Below are 17,326 nucleotides of genomic sequence, written 5' to 3'. Positions count from 1 at the left end.
CGCAGCTTTAACTGTATCGTGTGCCTTTTTAAAATGGTCTGGATAAGTCTGCTCTCGAGACATCCCATTAAAAGCTTTCTTGGCTACTCTGCAGTAACGTTTGCCTAATATGGAGATTATAACTCAATTTTCTCTCCCCTTCTTGAAGACTGATAATGATTTTCAGCATCCTTCATCACTTTAAGCAGATCAAGGAGCAAAAAGCGAGCCCATTCTTTCCCTGAGAGGGGCATTAACACTGACCCCAGGGGAACCCCCCCTATGGACTGCCTGAAATCATCAGGGAAGCAATTTTCACTTATGAACACCATTTGTTATTTTATTTTCCACCAGGGTAAAATTACAGGGTGGGGTTATAGGCGAGACATGCGGGGGGGGGGGGGTGTCCCCATCACTTCAATATCAACGTCCTCGAAAAGCATTGACCACGAGAGGCCGGGTGACCTTCTGCTAAAATTAGTGCCAAGAATTCCACTCCGGCAACATAACTCATAGCAGTGTGAAACATCTCAGTCAGCATATTGACTTTTCCAACTTCTAATAGCTCGTCATAAAGACTGTCCGTACCACTTTACCATAATATGAATAGCAATTTCTCTACAGCTATATACAGGGGGGTTGAATTACCATTATTGACTGGGGTACATTTAACAGTGCCTGTAATGGTTTAATGGAAGGTTAATGTTGAAGTCACCAGATAAGGTGCTTCACTTAAAAAAAAAAACACCTTCATTGATTAAACCACTCAACGGGAGAACTTCAGAGAGGAGTAGATAAAATGTTTTTCAGATTCAGATTTTTTTAAACATTTAATTTAATATTTTGTTTGTTTCACTAATAACGGACAATTTGTGTGTTTTTACAGATCACAGTGTACTGGTCTAGTACACCTTTTCCTATGGAGGTGACTAGCTAGGATTATGTGGCTTGTGGTGGGCTTTCGTACTGAGCTACAGAAATAATACTGAGAGATGAAAAAATGGTTAGAATGACTGTTTGAAAGGACATTTGTGAGGAAAATACTAAACAATATAGTTTGGTAACATGCTAAAGGAAAATAGGAACCTGCATACTGATGTCCATTTTAGTCGACCAGTTTGGTAACATGGAACATTATTTCAACTCTATTCTTTACTAACTTGATTTTAATCTGGAAAACGTGCAATTTCATCATATTAGCTATCTACTGCAATGAGACTAAATGAACAGTGCAGGCCACGTATTAAGCATGCATTATAATCTTAATTACAAACAAATTAATCACAATCCACTTCATTCGAGGATAAAAACGAACACAATTTACAACAAATGAAAAGAGTTTCAATTCGCTTAATTCAATTTGTCACAATTTACAAAACACCCAGCCCTCTCCGTTGATAGATTTGAGGACTGAAGCGCCTTGGAAAGTCCTATGGTGGGGTTTTCTAACAATCACAAGCAGCCAATGAGGAATAAACCTGGTATTCTGCCAGGACAATGAGGAATAAAACTGGTATACAGCCAGGACAATGAGCAATAAAGCTGGTATTCTGCCAGGACAATGAGGAATAAAACTGGTATACAGCCAGGACAATGAGGAATAAAACTGGTATTCAGCCAGGACAATGAGGAATAAAGCTGGTATTCTGCCAGGACAATGAGGAATAAAGCCTGTATACAGCCAGGACAATGAGGAATAAAGCTGGTATTCAGCCAGGACAATGAGGAATAAAGCTGGTATTCTGCCAGGACAATGAAGAATAAAGCTGGTATTCTGCCAGGACAATGAGGAATAAAGCCTGTATTCAGCCAGGACAATGAGGAATAAAACTGGTATACAGCCAGGACAATGAGGAATAAAACAGGTATTCAGCCAGGACAATGAGGAATAAAACTGGTATTCAGCCAGGACAATAAGGAATAAAGCCTGTATACAGCCAGGACAATGAGGAATAAAGCTGGTATTCAGCCAGGACAATGAGGACTAAAGCCTGTATTCAGCCAGGACAATGAGGAATAAAGCTGGTATTCTGCCAGGACAATGAGGAATAAAACTGGTATACAGCCAGGACAATGAGGAATAAAACTGGTATTCAGCCAGGACAATGAGGAATAAAGCTGGTATTCTGCCAGGACATTGAGGAATAAAGCCTGTATACAGCCAGGACAATGAGGAATAAAGCTGGTATTCAGCCAGGACAATGAGGAATAAAGCTGGTATTCTTCCAGGACAATGAAGAATAAAGCTGGTATTCTGCCAGGACAATGAGGAATAAAGCCTGTATTCAGCAAGGACAATGAGGAATAAAACTGGTATACAGCCAGGACAATGAGGAATAAAACAGGTATTCAGCCAGGACAATGAGGAATAAAACTGGTATTCAGCCAGGACAATGAGGAATAAAGCCTGTATACAGCCAGGACAATGAGGAATAAAGCTGGTATTCAGCCAGGACAATGAGGACTAAAGCCTGTATTCAGCCAGGACAATAAGGAATAAAACTGGTATACAGCCAGGACAATGAGGAATAAAACAGGTATTCAGCCAGGACAATGAGGAATAAAGCTGGTAAACAGCCAGGACAATAAGGAATAAAGCTGGTATTCAGCCAGGACAATGAGGAATAAAACAGGTATTCAGCCAGGACAATGAGGAATACAACTGGTATTCAGCCAGGACAATGAGGAATAAAACTGGTATACAGCCAGGACAATGAGGAATAAAACTGGTATTCAGCCAGGACAATGAGGAAGGCTTTTTAAAACCATTACCAGCACAGCAGGAGAGAACGAGAGGTAGCTGAGGTAGTTAAGAGCTGGTTAAGGTATCTATTACTGCTCTGAATAAACCCAGCAGACAGCAGGCAAAATATTCCAGATTAAGGATGCTTCCCAAATCACATCCTATTCCTTATATAATGCTCTATGGGCCCTGGTCAAAATAAGGGCACTATATAGGGACTATGGTGTGATTTGGGAGTAAGCCTGAGATTGTCCTGAAAGTACTGAGACACTTTCCAAAAGAAAAAAGCCCACCTCTGAAGATGGCACAGGAGCTCACAGCTGTTTAGATTACCTCTGTGGGCCAGAAAGATTATTTCATTGGTGAAGTAAACTTCAGAGGCATGGAGAATTGATTTTACCACAGCATCATAGTGGCTAGAACACACACACAGACACACACACAGACACACACACACACACACACACACACACACACACACACACACACACACACACACACACACACACACACACACACACACACACACACACACACACACACACACACACACACACACACGCACACACACAGACACACATACACACACCTCCCCCAGCCACTTCTCTGTGTATAGTGTATTGTATAGTCTGTGATATGTCAAAGATGTGTTAGAAGAATTGCAGCTCACCAATGGTGATTAAATACTGCAGAGGATTTGGCTCATTGTTCTTCCTGGAACGTCAACGATACCAAAGCAGTTTATGCTGTACATATACTGTAGGACCAATCCAGACATTACTGCAGTTTGGAGAAAATATATGGCAACACATAGGCTAGGAGAAAGCTGAACTGTACCAGCTAGTTGATTTGTAAAGGATTATAAGTCTCTAATGCCAAATTGCTTGCTGCTAGAATAGACGCAGTACTCTGTGCTGAGCAGTAGCGGTGCGTGGGTAAAATGACTGGAGAAGCCAAGCCAGAAATAAAAAGACATATTTCGACCTATGTGTAGTGATAATTGTGTTATTTGCTCTATAACCTGTTAGTTCATATGTCTTGACACTGTGATATATAAACCTAAAGGCTGAGACAATAAGAAGACACAGTGGCAGAATACATTTAACCATACATTTATTTTGTCCACAAAACATATTGCACGTAACAGACAGTTACATGACCTACAGCATGGTAGAGAAAATTCATACTTCTGACATTTTCGGACTGCTAAACAACTATTGATTTAGAACCACGGAGAGATACCGCAAGTTGCCAGGACAGAGTGATAGACCGTTTCGTCAACATGAAAGAGAGGAGGATGTCATTGGCATTTCTCTACAAGTAGGGTGAGTCAAACATGTTATTTCTACTTCCATCGCAAGCTTCCTCCACTGTTCCAGCAACATTTCAACTTCAACATTTCAACATCATCAAATCACCTCTATGCTTAGTCTAATACAGTGCCAACTAAAATTGAAAACAATTTAATTCAATCAACGTAAGCTAAATATGATGAGGCTGTCCATGGTTATGATTTCTGTGTGCGCGTGCAAGTTGAAATAACATGCTGACTCACCCTACTTGTAGAGAAACACCAATGCCATCCTCCTGTTTCACATCGCCTAAACGGTCTATCACGCTGTCATACAGTACAAGCTTTTAGTTTTTGTTGTCCTGGGCTAACCGGCTAAAATGCTTGCTCGCTAGTTCCATTTGTGGGCAACGTTATCTAGTTAACATTATCCTTCTACATCTGACTACATATTGAACTTTCATCCTCTCAGGTCAGGGGCAAATTAATGGTTGGATCAGAATCGCCATAATAATCATTGGCCAGTACGGAGAATTAAGTAAAACCACAAGTCCAAATCCCTATCTCCATCCATGGCTAATTTAGGAAAGGACCGATTTTAGTTAGCTAGCTAGCTAGCTACCGGAGGACTACAACACAACCAGATGCAACAATTCAATGGTCTGAGAGTCTTTAGGTGTCTTTTGGCAAACTTCATGCAGGCTATCATGTTCCTTTTACTGAGGAGTGGCTTCCATCTGGCCACTTTACCATAAAGGCCTGATTGGTGGAGTGCTGCAGAGATGATTGTCCTTCTGGAAGGTTCTCCCATCTCCACAGAGGAACTCTGGAGCTCTGTCAGAGTGACCATCTGGTTCTTGGTAACCTCCCTGACCAAGGCCCTTCTCCCCCGATTTCTGTGCGGCCAGCTCTGTCAACTGTGGGACCTTATAATATATACAGTTGTGTGCCTTTCCAAATCATGTTCCTTCAATTGAATTTACCACAGGTGGACTCCAATCTAGTTGTAGAAACATCTCAAGGATGATCAATGGAAACAGGATGGACCTTAGCTCAATTTTCAGTCTCATAGCATAGGGTCTGAATACTTATGTAAATAAGGTATTTCTGTTTTTATATTTTGTATACATTTGCAAACATTTCTAAAACATTTCAGTTTGTCATTATGGGGAATTGTGTGTAGATTGATGAGGAAAAACACTTATTTTATCCATTTTAGAATACGGCTCTAACGTAACAAAATGTGGAAAAAGTCAAGGGGTCTGAAAAATTTCTGAATGCACTTTCTGAATGCTACAGCGACGGTATACTTTTAACCCTTTTGAATAGAATTCATGGTTCTTCTCAGGGGTCTAATCTGAATGATAAACTAGGTTGTTCGACCCCTTATGCTGATTGGCTGATAGCCGTGGTATATCAGGGGTACGACAAAACATTTATTTGTACTGCTCTAGTTATGTTGATAATCAGTTTATAATAGCAATAAGTCACGTCGGGGGTTTGTGGTATGTAGCCAATATACCATGGCTAAGGGCTGTATCCAGGCAGTCCGTGTTGCATGGGCGTAAGAACGGTCCATAGTCTTGGTATATTAGCCACATACCACACCTCCTCTGGCCTTATTTCTTAAGTATAGCTGGTTAGTGCCAGTAGAGGTTGTATAAAAGTGATGGTTCTTCTCAGCGGTTTAGTCTGAAGCATAGCTGGGTAGTGCCAGTAGAGGTTGTATAAAAGTGATGGTTCTTCTCAGCGGTCTAGTCTGAAGTAGAGCTGGGTAGTGCCAGTAGAGGTTGTATAAAAGTTGTATAAAAGTGATGGTTCTTCGCAGCCGTCTAGTCTGAAGTATAGCTGGGTAGTGCCCGTGGGGTTGTATAAAAGCGATGGTTCTTCTCAGCGGTCTAGTCTGAAGTATAGCTGGGTAGTGAAGTGGGGTTGTATAAAAGCAATGGTTCTTCTCAGCGGTCTAGTCTGAAGTATAGCTGGGTAGTGCCAGTAGAGGTTGTTTAAAAGTGAATGACAAGACTCCAAACTGCCCATTTCACTTCACAGCCATTATTAGATGGAGACCGTGTCCCAAATGGCACCCTATTGCCTATGTAGTGCACGACTATAGCCCTATGGTACTGGCCAAAAGTAGTGCACTATGTAGGGAATAGGGTGCCATTTGGGATGTAATCACAATCACAGCCCCCTCACCAACACTGGGTAGGTTGAGCTGAACATACCGCATGTTCTGGAAGTGCCCTCTGTTGACTCCTTCAAAACGTCTAGTTCTCTAAGTGCCCATCTCTGTTGACTATTTCAAAATGTCTAGTATTTTTTAGCAATTAGCTTCAAATCAAAAGAATCGATGAAAAAAAGGTAATTTCAGCCGGACGAGACACAGACCTGGACTTGAAATCGATAGATAGTTTTTCCAAAACGCCATTGAAAGCTATGGTATTACACACACAGCAAAGACATGAAGAGAGGTGATTTCCATTCCGTACACTTCTTGGTCAGAATGACACAGCTATTAAGTCTAAAGTGTTAAAAAGGAACGTTGCCTGCCCTGCCCAAATATTAGATTTTTTTCTCTCTCTGTCTCTCTCTCTCTCTCTCTCTCTTTCTCTCTCTCTCTTTCTCTTTCTCCACTGTCTGAGTTGTCACGGTGAAGGGAAGGATGGGATTGATTGTGCATTGAGGTGCATTGAAGTGACAGATGTTGAATGTATCCTCTGGATCTGCCTTGATGTCTGGGCCCTGGTCTTAACCTTGGATATGTCTGATGTCTGGGCCCTGGTCTTAACCTTGGATATGTCTGATGTCTGGGCCCTGGTCTTAACCTTGGATATGTCTGATGTCTGGGCCCTGGTCTTAACCTTGGAAATTTCTGATGTCTGGGCCCTGGTCTTAACCTTGGAAATGTCTGATGTCTGGGCCCTGGTCTTAACCTTGGATATGTCTGATGTCTGGGCCCTGGTCTTAACCTTGGAAATGTCTGATGTCTGGGCCCTGGTCTTAACCTTGGATATGTCTGATGTCTGGGCCTGGTCGAATTTGATATGCTGTGCAGTGAGAGAGATGATGTGGAGGCGTGGGACTCAGTGAGATGATGTGAATGATTGAGACTCAGTGAGATGATGTGGAGATTTGGGACTCAGTGAGATAATTTGGAGGATTGGTACTCAGTGAGATAATTTGGAGGATTGGTACTCAGTGAGATAATGTGGAGGCTTGGGACTCAGTGAGATAATGTGGAGGCGTGGGACTCAGTGAGATAATGTGGAGGCTTGGGACTCAGTGAGATAATGTGTAGGCGTGGGACTCAGTGAGATAATGTGAAGGCGTGGGACTCAGTGAGATGATGTGAATGATTGGGACTCAGTGAGATGATGTGGAGGCGTGGGACTCAGTGAGGTGATGTGAAGGATTGGGACTCAGTGAGATGATGTGGAGGCGTGGGACTCAGTGAGGTGATGTGAATGATTGGGACTCAGTGAGATGATGTGGAGACGTGGGACTCAGTGAGGTGATGTGAAGGATTGGGACTCAGTAAGTGAAATGATGTGGACTCTTGGGACTAATTGAGATAATGTGGAGTCTTAGGACTCAGTGAGATGATATGGAGTCTCGGGACTCAGTAAGTGAGATAATGTGGAGGATTGGGACTCAGTAAGTGAGATAATGTGGAGGATTGGGACTCAGTAAGTGAGATGATATGGAGTCTCGGGACTCAGTAAGTGAGATAATGTGGAGGATTGGGACTCAGTAAGTGAGATGATATGGAGTCTCGGGACTCAGTAAGTGAGATAATGTGACGGATTGGGACTCAGTAAGTGAGATAATGTGAAGGATTGGGACTCAGTAAGTGAGATAATGTGGAGGATTGGGACTCAGTAAGTGAGATAATGTGGAGGATTGGGACTCAGTAAGTGAGATAATGTGGAGGATTGGAACTCAGTAAGTGAGATAATGTGGAGGATTGGGACTCAGTAAGTGAGATAATGTGGAGGATTGGGACTCAGTAAGTGAAATAATGTGAATGATTGGGACTCAGTAAGTGAAATGATGTGGACTCTTGGCTCTCAGTGAGATGATATAGAGTCTTGGGACTCAGTGAGATGATGTTTGAGTCTTGGGACACTTATACTAGACATGCTGATGTATGGTTGTTGACCAAGGAATGTTATGTTTTTCAGGGTCACATGAGATTCCCAGTTGACATTTCCCAAGACGATTGCTGGACAAATAGATTTTGTGGGTTGAGAGACAGTAGGGATCTGATTGGGTAGGGTATGTCTGGGTTCCCTCCACAATAAAGCTAAATCCATGGGACAGACATAAGTGATCTGGTAGGGATTGACCACATTGTCCAGGGATGGAATGGGATGTGGGATTCACAGTAGGACAGTGAAGAGGATCATCCTTGTAGCCCTTTCTTGAGATCTACTTTCCATGTCCTGGGAGGAGACATGGCATCTTCTCTATGGATCTATTTTCCATGTCCTGGGAGGAGACATGGCATCTTCTCTATGGATCTATTTTCCATGTCCTGGGAGGAGACATGGCATGTTCTCTATGGATCTACTTTCCATGTCCTGGGAGGAGACATGGCATGTTCTCTATGGATCTATTTTCCATGTCCTGGGTGGAGACATGGCATCTTCTCTATGGATCTATTTTCCATGTCCTGGGTGGAGACATGGCATCTTCTCTATGGATTTACTTTCCATGTCCTGGGTGGAGACATGGCATCTTCTCTATGGATCTACTTTCCATGTCCTGGGTGGAGACATGGCATCTTCTCTATTCATGCACCAGCTGTTGTTTGCAAAAAAACACAGACTGCCACCCCTTGTCTTACCGGAGGCAGCTGTCCTGTCTTGCCGATGGAGCATGATACCCGCCAGCTGTATGTTATCCATGTCGTCGTACAGCCACGACTCGATGAAACATAAGACATTACAGATTTTAATGCCTTGTTGGTAGGATATTCGTGATCGTAGCTCGTCTATTTTTTTATCCAATGATTGTACGTTGGCTAATAGGAATCGCCGTCGGATCCTTACAAGGCACCCGACCTACGTCCCCGATATCTCTGCCTCCTCCTGCGAATGGCAGGGATGTTGGCCTTGTCTGAAGTAAATCCTTTGCGTCCGACTCGTTAAAGAAAAACTTTTTGTCCAGTACGAGGTGAGTAATCGCAGTTCTGACATCCAGAAGCTCTTTTCGGTCATGAGAGATGGTGGCAGAAACATTATGTACAAAATAAGTTACAAATAACGCAAAAAAAAAACACACACACAATAGCACAATTGGTTAGGAGCTCGTAAACGGCAGCCATCTCCTCCGACGCCATTCTATCAGCATGTTGATGACAGATCTAGTCAACATGTGTGAGTGACAGGATGCGTAGTCAACACGTTGATCACAGATCTAGTCAACACGTTGATCACAAATCTAGTCAGAATGTTGATCACAGATCTAGTCAACATGTTGATCACAGATCTAGTCAGCTCGTTGATCACAGATCTAGTCAGCACGTTGATCACAGATCTAGTCAGAATGTTGATCACAGATCTAGTCAGCACGTTGATCACAGATCTAGTCAGAATGTTGATCACAGATCTTGTCAACATGTTGATCACAGATCTAGTCAGCACGTTGATAACAGATCTAGTCAACACGTTGATCACAGATCTAGTCAACACGTTGATCACAGATCTAGTCAGAATGTTGATCACAGATCTAGTCAACATGTTGATCACAGATCTAGTCAGCACGTTGATCACAGATCTAGTCAACACGTTGATCACAGATCTAGTCAACATGTTGATCACAGATCTAGTCAGAATGTTGATCACAGATCTAGTCAACATGTTGATCACAGATCTAGTCAACATGTTGATCACAGATCTAGTCAGCACGTTGATCACAGATCTAGTCAACATGTTGATCACAGATCTAGTCAGAATGTTGATCACAGATCTAGTCAGAATGTTGATCACAGATCTAGTCAACACGTTGATCACAGATCTAGTCAACACGTTGATCACAGATCTAGTCAACATGTTGATCATAGATCTAGTCAGCACGTTGATCACAGATCTAGTCAGCACGTTGATCACAGATCTAGTCAGAATGTTGATCACAGATCTAGTCAGCACGTTGATCACAGATCTAGTCAACATGTTGATCACAGATCTAGTCAGAATGTTGATCACAGATCTAGTCAACACGTTGATCACAGATCTAGTCAACACGTTGATCACAGATCTAGTCAACACGTTGATCACAGATCTAGTCAACATGTTGATCACAGATCTAGTCAGAATGTTGATCACAGATCTAGTCAGAATGTTGATCACAGATCTAGTCAGAATGTTGATCACAGATCTAGTCAACACGTTGATCACAGATCTAGTCAGAATGTTGATAACAGATCTAGTCAGAATGTTGATCACAGATCTAGTCAACACGTTGATCACAGATCTAGTCAGCACGTTGATCACAGATCTAGTCAACATGTTGATCACAGATCTAGTCAGAATGTTGATCACAGATCTAGTCAACACGTTGATGACAGATCTAGTCAACACGTTGATCACAGATCTAGTCAACATGTTGATCACAGATCTAGTCAACACGTTGATCACAGATCGAGTCAACACGTTGATCACAGATCTAGTCAGCATGTTGATCACAGATCTAGTCAGAATGTTGATCACAGATCTAGTCAACATGTTGATCACAGATCTAGTCAACACTTTGATCACAGATCTAGTCAACATGTTGATCACAGATCTAGTCAACACGTTGATCACAGATCTAGTCAACACGTTGATCACAGATCTAGTCAACACGTTGATCACAGATCTAGTCAGAATGTTGATCACAGATCTAGTCAGAATGTTGATCACAGATCTAGTCAACACGTTGATCACAGATCTAGTCAACATGTTGATCACAGATCTAGTCAGCACGTTGATCACAGATCTAGTCAGCACGTTGATCACAGATCTAGTCAACATGTTGATCACAGATCTAGTCAACATGTTGATCACAGATCTAGTCAGAATGTTGATCACAGATCTAGTCAACATGTTGATCACAGATCTAGTCAACATGTTGATCACAGATCTAGTCAACATGTTGATCACAGATCTAGTCAGAATGTTGATCACAGATCTAGTCAACACGTTGATCACAGATCTAGTCAACACGTTGATCACAGATCTAGTCAACATGTTGATCATAGATCTAGTCAGCTCGTTGATCACAGATCTAGTCAGCACGTTGATCACAGATCTAGTCAACACGTTGATCACAGATCTAGTCAGCACGTTGATCACAGATCTAGTCAACATGTTGATCACAGATCTAGTCAGAATGTTGATCACAGATCTAGTCAACACGTTGATCACAGATCTAGTCAACACGTTGATCACAGATCTAGTCAACATGTTGATCACAGATCTAATCAACACGTTGATCACAGATCGAGTCAACACGTTGATCACAGATCTAGTCAGCATGTTTATCACCGATCTAGTCAGAATGTTGATCACAGATCTAGTCAGCATGTTTATCACAGATCTAGTCAACACGTTGATCACAGATCTAGTCAACATGTTGATCACAGATCTAGTCAACACGTTGATCACAGATCTAGTCAACATGTTGATCACAGATCTAGTCAGCACGTTGATCACAGATCTAGTCAGCACGTTGATCACAGATCTAGTCAACATGTTGATCACAGATCTAGTCAGAATGTTGATCACAGATCTAGTCAACATGTTGATCACAGATCTAGTCAGCATGTTGATCACAGATCTAGTCAACATGTTGATCACAGATCTAGTCAACATGTTGATCACAGATCTAGTCAGAATGTTGATCACAGATCTAGTCAACACGTTGATCACAGATCTAGTCAACACGTTGATCACAGATCTAGTCAACATGTTGATCATAGATCTAGTCAGCACGTTGATCACAGATCTAGTCAGCACGTTGATCACAGATCTAGTCAGAATGTTGATCACAGATCTAGTCAACACGTTGATCACAGATCTAGTCAGCACGTTGATCACAGATCTAGTCAACATGTTGATCACAGATCTAGTCAGAATGTTGATCACAGATCTAGTCAACACGTTGATCACAGATCTAGTCAACACGTTGATCACAGATCTAGTCAAGATGTTGATCACAGATCTAGTCAACACGTTGATCACAGATCGAGTCAACACGTTGATCACAGATCTAGTCAGCATGTTTATCACAGATCTAGTCAGAATGTTGATCACAGATCTAGTCAGCATGTTTATCACAGATCTAGTCAACACGTTGATCACAGATCTAGTCAACATGTTGATCACAGATCTAGTCAACACGTTGATCACAGATCTAGTCAGAATGTTGATCACAGATCTAGTCAGAATGTTGATCACAGATCTAGTCAACATGTTGATCACAGATCTAGTCAGAATGTTGATCACAGATCTTATTCAGAATGTTGATCACAGATCTAGTCAGAATGTTGATCACAGATCTAGTCAGAATGTTGATCACAGATCTAGTCAACACGTTGATCACAGATCTAGTCAGAATGTTGATCACAGATCTAGTCAGAATGTTGATCACAGATCTAGTCAACACGTTGATCACAGATCTAGTCAGAATGTTTATCACAGATCTAGTCAACACGTTGATCACAGATCTAGTCAGAATGTTGATCACAGATCTAGTCAACACGTTGATCACAGATCTAGTCAGAATGTTGATCACAGATCTAGTCAGAATGTTGATCACAGATCTAGTCAGCACGTTGATCACAGATCTAGTCAACACGTTGATCACAGATCTAGTCAACACGTTGATCACAGATCTAGTCAACACGTTGATCACAGATCTAGTCAGAATGTTGATCACAGATCTAGTCAACACGTTGATCACAGATCTAGTCAACACGTTGATCACAGATCTAGTCAGAATGTTGATCACAGATCCAGTCAGAATGTTGATCACAGATCTAGTCAACATGTTGATCACAGATCTAGTCAGAATGTTGATCACAGATCTAGTCAACATGTTGATCACAGATCTAGTCAGAATGTTGATCACAGATCTATTCAACACGTTGATCACAGATCTAGTCAACACGTTGATCACAGATCTAGTCAGAATGTTGATCACAGATCTAGTCAACATGTTGATCACAGATCTAGTCAACACGTTGATCACAGATCTAGTCAACACGTTGATCACAGATCTAGTCAACACGTTGATCACAGATCTAGTCAGAATGTTGATCACAGATCTAGTCAGAATGTTGATCACAGATCTAGTCAGAATGTTGATCACAGATCTAGTCAGAATGTTGATCACAGATCTAGTCAACATGTTGATCACAGATCTAGTCAACACTTTGATCACAGATCTAGTCAACATGTTGATCACAGATCTAGTCAACACGTTGATCACAGATCTAGTCAACACGTTGATCACAGATCTAGTCAACACGTTGATCACAGATCTAGTCAGAATGTTGATCACAGATCTAGTCAGAATGTTGATCACAGATCTAGTCAACACGTTGATCACAGATCTAGTCAACATGTTGATCACAGATCTAGTCAGCACGTTGATCACAGATCTAGTCAGCACGTTGATCACAGATCTAGTCAACATGTTGATCACAGATCTAGTCAGAATGTTGATCACAGATCTAGTCAACATGTTGATCACAGATCTAGTCAACATGTTGATCACAGATCTAGTCAACATGTTGATCACAGATCTAGTCAGAATGTTGATCACAGATCTAGTCAACACGTTGATCACAGATCTAGTCAACACGTTGATCACAGATCTAGTCAACATGTTGATCATAGATCTAGTCAGCTCGTTGATCACAGATCTAGTCAGCACGTTGATCACAGATCTAGTCAGAATGTTGATCACAGATCTAGTCAACACGTTGATCACAGATCTAGTCAGCACGTTGATCACAGATCTAGTCAACATGTTGATCACAGATCTAGTCAGAATGTTGATCACAGATCTAGTCAACACGTTGATCACAGATCTAGTCAACACGTTGATCACAGATCTAGTCAACATGTTGATCACAGATCTAATCAACACGTTGATCACAGATCGAGTCAACACGTTGATCACAGATCTAGTCAGCATGTTTATCACCGATCTAGTCAGAATGTTGATCACAGATCTAGTCAGCATGTTTATCACAGATCTAGTCAACACGTTGATCACAGATCTAGTCAACATGTTGATCACAGATCTAGTCAACACGTTGATCACAGATCTAGTCAACATGTTGATCACAGATCTAGTCAGCACGTTGATCACAGATCTAGTCAGCACGTTGATCACAGATCTAGTCAACATGTTGATCACAGATCTAGTCAGAATGTTGATCACAGATCTAGTCAACATGTTGATCACAGATCTAGTCAGCATGTTGATCACAGATCTAGTCAACATGTTGATCACAGATCTAGTCAACATGTTGATCACAGATCTAGTCAGAATGTTGATCACAGATCTAGTCAACACGTTGATCACAGATCTAGTCAACACGTTGATCACAGATCTAGTCAACATGTTGATCATAGATCTAGTCAGCACGTTGATCACAGATCTAGTCAGCACGTTGATCACAGATCTAGTCAGAATGTTGATCACAGATCTAGTCAACACGTTGATCACAGATCTAGTCAGCACGTTGATCACAGATCTAGTCAACATGTTGATCACAGATATAGTCAGAATGTTGATCACAGATCTAGTCAACACGTTGATCACAGATCTAGTCAACATGTTGATCACAGATCTAGTCAAGATGTTGATCACAGATCTAGTCAACACGTTGATCACAGATCGAGTCAACACGTTGATCACAGATCTAGTCAGCATGTTTATCACAGATCTAGTCAGAATGTTGATCACAGATCTAGTCAGCATGTTTATCACAGATCTAGTCAACACGTTGATCACAGATCTAGTCAACATGTTGATCACAGATCTAGTCAACACGTTGATCACAGATCTAGTCAGAATGTTGATCACAGATCTAGTCAGAATGTTGATCACAGATCTAGTCAACATGTTGATCACAGATCTAGTCAGAATGTTGATCACAGATCTTATTCAGAATGTTGATCACAGATCTAGTCAGAATGTTGATCACAGATCTAGTCAGAATGTTGATCACACATCTAGTCAACACGTTGATCACAGATCTAGTCAGAATGTTGATCACAGATCTAGTCAGAATGTTGATCACAGATCTAGTCAACACGTTGATCACAGATCTAGTCAGAATGTTTATCACAGATCTAGTCAACACGTTGATCACAGATCTAGTCAGAATGTTGATCACAGATCTAGTCAACACGTTGATCACAGATCTAGTCAGAATGTTGATCACAGATCTAGTCAGAATGTTGATCACAGATCTTGTCAGCACGTTGATCACAGATCTAGTCAACACGTTGATCACAGATCTAGTCAACACGTTGATCACAGATCTAGTCAACACGTTGATCACAGATCTAGTCAGAATGTTGATCACAGATCTAGTCAACACGTTGATCACAGATCTAGTCAACACGTTGATCACAGATCTAGTCAGAATGTTGATCACAGATCCAGTCAGAATGTTGATCACAGATCTAGTCAACATGTTGATCACAGATCTAGTCAGAATGTTGATCACAGATCTAGTCAACATGTTGATCACAGATCTAGTCAGAATGTTGATCACAGATCTATTCAACACGTTGATCACAGATCTAGTCAACACGTTGATCACAGATCTAGTCAGAATGTTGATCACAGATCTAGTCAACATGTTGATCACAGATCTAGTCAACACGTTGATCACAGATCTAGTCAACACGTTGATCACAGATCTAGTCAACACGTTGATCACAGATCTAGTCAGAATGTTGATCACAGATCTAGTCAGAATGTTGATCACAGATCTAGTCAGAATGTTGATCACAGATCTAGTCAGAATGTTGATCACAGATCTAGTCAACATGTTGATCACAGATCTAGTCAGAATGTTGATCACAGATCTAGTCAACACGTTGATCACAGATCTAGTCAACACGTTGATCACTGATCTAGTCAACACGTTGCACACAGATCTAGTCAACATGTTGATCACAGATCTAGTCAACACGTTGATCACAGATCTAGTCAGAATGTTGATCACAGATCTAGTCAGAATGTTGATCACAGATCGAGTCAACACGTTGATCACAGATCTAGTCAGCATGTTTATCACAGATCTAGTCAGAATGTTGATCACAGATCTAGTCAGCATGTTTATCACAGATCTAGTCAACACGTTGATCACAGATCTAGTCAACATGTTGATCACAGATCTAGTCAACACGTTGATCACAGATCTAGTCAGAATGTTGATCACAGATCTAGTCAGAATGTTGATCACAGATCTAGTCAACATGTTGATCACAGATCTAGTCAGAATGTTGATCACAGATCTTATTCAGAATGTTGATCACAGATCTAGTCAGAATGTTGATCACAGATCTAGTCAGAATGTTGATCACAGATCTAGTCAACACGTTGATCACAGATCTAGTCAGAATGTTGATCACAGATCTAGTCAGAATGTTGATCACAGATCTAGTCAACACGTTGATCACAGATCTAGTCAGAATGTTTATCACAGATCTAGTCAACACGTTGATCACAGATCTAGTCAGAATGTTGATCACAGATCTAGTCAACACGTTGATCACAGATCTAGTCAGAATGTTGATCACAGATCTAGTCAGAATGTTGATCACAGATCTAGTCAGCACGTTGATCACAGATCTAGTCAACACGTTGATCACAGATCTAGTCAACACGTTGATCACAGATCTAGTCAACACGTTGATCACAGATCTAGTCAGAATGTTGATCACAGATCTAGTCAACACGTTGATCACAGATCTAGTCAACACGTTGATCACAGATCTAGTCAGAATGTTGATCACAGATCCAGTCAGAATGTTGATCACAGATCTAGTCAACATGTTGATCACAGATCTAGTCAGAATGTTGATCACAGATCTAGTCAACATGTTGATCACAGATCTAGTCAGAATGTTGATCACAGATCTATTCAACACGTTGATCACAGATCTAGTCAACACGTTGATCACAGATCTAGTCAGAATGTTGATCACAGATCTAGTCAACATGTTGATCACAGATCTAGTCAACACGTTGATCACAGATCTAGTCAACACGTTGATCACAGATCTAGTCAACACGTTGATCAC

Source organism: Salmo salar, chromosome 15, assembly GCF_965601325.2.
Source record: "Salmo salar chromosome 15, fSalSal1, whole genome shotgun sequence".
NCBI lineage: Eukaryota > Metazoa > Chordata > Actinopteri > Salmoniformes > Salmonidae > Salmo > Salmo salar.
The sequence above is the reverse complement of the archived record's forward strand: the minus strand, read 5'-3'. Positions refer to the sequence as shown.